The sequence below is a fragment of the Chrysochloris asiatica genome, unplaced genomic scaffold (assembly GCF_000296735.1).
Source record: "Chrysochloris asiatica unplaced genomic scaffold, ChrAsi1.0 scaffold00252, whole genome shotgun sequence".
In the NCBI taxonomy this organism is placed as follows: domain Eukaryota; kingdom Metazoa; phylum Chordata; class Mammalia; order Afrosoricida; family Chrysochloridae; genus Chrysochloris; species Chrysochloris asiatica.
Window position 1 is genome coordinate 4,031,398 of NW_006408770.1, and position 3,484 is coordinate 4,034,881.

The window sequence follows — 3,484 nt, forward strand, 5'->3', positions numbered from 1 at the left end:
TTGATGTGAAGACTCCTTCCCTCTCTGTTGGTATTTAGAGTTACTACCTTCATGAGTATATGGAGTCATGGTGTGGTGCTGTGAGCCAGTGCATCAGACTGCAAAGTCGTTTGAACCGCAAGGTCAGTGGTTCAAGCTCACCAGCCACTCCCCGGAAACCTTACACAGGGTTGTCATGGGTTGGAATTGACTTGACAGCACTCAACAACAACAGCGACCTCCATGTGTATACGTCAAGTTCATCAAATTGTAGCAATTTATCCTTGTTTCTGTTTTCTTTATAAAAAATTGTTTTGTTTTTAGCTTCATCTAGTTGAGTTCTGATTGTCAAGTCTTCTAGGCTAGGTCAAATGGGTACTATCTGTAAGTTTGGGTGTTCTTGTGCATCTCCTATCATTCCATATCAGCTGGATGCTTCACTTTCAGCTATAGCCCTCTGTGGTCATATCCTTGTCCATAGGCTCAGGTGTCCCCAGGTCCCCAGGTCTCACCACACTTTAGACCAACCAGCCATTTCTCTTTTATCTATCATCTCCAGGTCAACAGGAGTATATGGAATGTGGTTGAACTCAGCCCCTTTCTTCATTGCAGCCTTTCCCCCTATTCTAGTTACTAGTAGACCAATGTGGTCGTCAGCAAGCTTACATGCCTGCTCATGTGTTCACTTTGAGCTTCATTCTTAGAGGGGGGTTTGTCCTGAAGGGACTTGATTGCTTGCCTTGATGACTTCCTGGTGAACAACTTGCTTATTCTTTTTTTTTTTTTTTCAACAGTGCAATAATTTTAATAGTCCACACTAAATAGGTAGTACAGTTTTGTAGCTCAATATCCAATGCTATCCTGCTTTCAAATATTTCTACTTAAAATGCTTCTTTCTCTTCCCCATCCTTTCCCTTAAGGTCTGCTGATGTACTTCTAAAGTGCATTTTTCTGGCATTCAAAATAGCACTGGGTTTTGCTTTCCAGAAGTGAGTTCTGAATCAGACTACACCTTCCTCACTTGAGGGGCTGTGCAGTTCAAGTGAACCTACCATCTCCTAGAGAAGAATCCTTCTTATTCTTACATGTGACTTTAAGAAGTGGAGGCCACACAGTAGCTTTGGTGGGGGGAAGAGGAGTAATACCAACTTTCCGTGTGGCAAGTATTCTGTCTTAATACACGCACATACACAATGCACCCTTCAGTCATGAAATATTGAAAATTCAATTGACACTTCAATTTCTATCAAATCATGGATGCCTTGTATGAATACACTGAATTTGTTGGATGAGACACAAAACACAGGAGGTTCAGACTTTTCAGAACTAGGTAGGGTTTGGGGGCCAGCAGGAGAAGGAAACTGTCCTTTCGAAGCACTCAGGCTATTGTTTGTCTTCGTGGGGGTCATCAGGGGCGCCCACCTCCTCCGAGGATTTGACTCCCTCAGGGAGTAGGGTGGCGCGCACCTTCCTCTTTTCCTTGAAGTGCACAGAAGGCGAAATCTTCAAATTGCGGCAGCTGTGGATCGATTTCTCTCCCTATGACTTGTCTGGCTTGTGGGGGTCACCGGCACACCCAGAGAGATTGGGGTGCAAGTTCTCCTGAGAACTGCTAGTCCAGTCTGGGCTGGGTGGTGTGTGTGGTGCAGACTCTCCTGGAGCCGGCTGAGCCAGAGGCTGTGCCCCCACTGTGACTTCCTTGCTTTTCTTTTTGCTGTTTGTTAGCGATTTCCACCAGGGACCTGAGCTGCCGGTGCCGCTGCTGTTGGCCATGTTTGGCTATGGTGATGTTGCCCTGCTTTCCCCAAGGACTCCCACTTTTTACTCAAACCCCTCTTGTGGCTCTCCCACGAGTGCTGCAGGGTTGGAAGCCGAGGCTGTGCCCTGCTCTGGCTTTCCAGGACCTGGCGGTCTCACGTGGAACCCGCAACACAGCAAAGAACACCAAACTGCGCGCACAGGGCACCCCGGTAGCCGAGGTGAGGTGTTCCTCTGCTCAATCAGGGGAGATTTGGCTTTGGGAAGGTGTGCTGGCCGTCGGGTGATCTGGAGGTGAAGGAGGAGTCTCCACAGCCCAGGCCAAGCCTAGTGCTGCTACTTGTCGTCCCAGGAGCCTCCAACTTCTGCGCAAGGTGCCAGCTCCAATTGGAGGTGGGGTGCGAGTCACAACTTGCTTATTCTTGTAGTAACCAGTCATACTGCCATTTTTGTTTTGTTTTTTCCCTAATGATCTTTCTTTGAAGATGTATCTTCTGTCACTCTAGCTGTTCCAGGTTGGTCTGCTTTTCCTTTCTAGTGGGAATGTCCCACCTCAGAAGGTTCTGGATGGGACTCAAGATTCTACCTAAGGTCCTGTACACTGCAAAGGCTCCGCAGACCTGTTTCACTGGGCAAGTTCTCAAACCCCTTTTAGGTATTCCAATCAGTTATAGGCTGAAGACGGGCTTACAAGTTTTCTGTAATCATGTTTCCTGACATTCCTTTCTATGCAACTCAAGTGTCTATTTTACAATAGTAGGCAAAGGAAACCAATATTGATAAGACAGCCAGGCATCTTAGTATATTATCTCCCCTCTTCAAACTATGCCTTGATCCCTGAGTCACAGAGCCCTGTTGTTCCAAGGTTGATCATGCATCACTGTTACCCCTGTACCATTTAGTCCATGTAAATCTGTCTCAGTGTTCCCCTATCTACCTTGTTCTTCCTCTCCCTTCTTGTGTACTGTCCTCCCCAACACCTGGGCTATGATGTGTCTGCCCCCTACCCTGTGCTCTACCATCGCCTCCCTCCACCTTCCCCAACACCCCCCCAACTCCAACCCCACTGGTAACCAACAAAGAAAAAAAAATTTTTTTTTCCTTTTAGTATAGGTATCTTTTCTTAAGCTTTTACAATAATGGTCTTATGCAATATTTGTGCTTTTGTGACTGACTAATTTCACTCAGCATAATGTCCTCAAGATTCATCCATGTTATATGGTGGCTTGCAGCTTCCTTGTTATTTGTCAAGGTAGCATAATATTCCATGGTGTGTATGTACCAAAGTTTGTTTATCAATTCTTCCATTGATGGGCACTTCGGTTGTCTCCATCTTTTTGATATTTTGAATAGTGCTGCTACAAACATTGGTGTGCATATATCTACTTGTGTTCTGGCTCGTATTTCTTGGGGATGTATATCAATTAGAGGAATTACTGGATCACATGATATTTCTATTTCCAACTTTCTGAGGAAGCACAATACTGTTTTCCAGAGTGGTAGGACCATTTTGCATTCCCACCAGCAATGTAGGAGGGTCCCAGTCTCTCCACATCCTCGCCAGCATTTATTATCCTCTGCATTTCTGAACTTCACTGTTAATGCTGGTGTGAGATGATGTCTCATTGTTTTTTTTTTTATTTTAATTTAAGGTTTTTATTGTGGATTGAATGAAAGTTTACAGGGCACATCATCAGTTTCACATTCAACCATTCATATAACTTGTTTCATTACATTGATTATAATC

General features: G+C 45.0%; 1 protein-coding gene and 1 pseudogene across 2 annotated transcripts in view; one reads left to right on the plus strand and one right to left on the minus strand.

The window, feature by feature from the left end:
- The window catches only part of ATP7A (ATPase, Cu++ transporting, alpha polypeptide), a 266,921-nt gene that overhangs the window by 50,949 nt on the left and 212,488 nt on the right, over positions 1-3,484 (plus strand). The window lies entirely within an intron of this gene.
- Positions 1,363-1,752, minus strand: LOC102836275 (annotated as a pseudogene).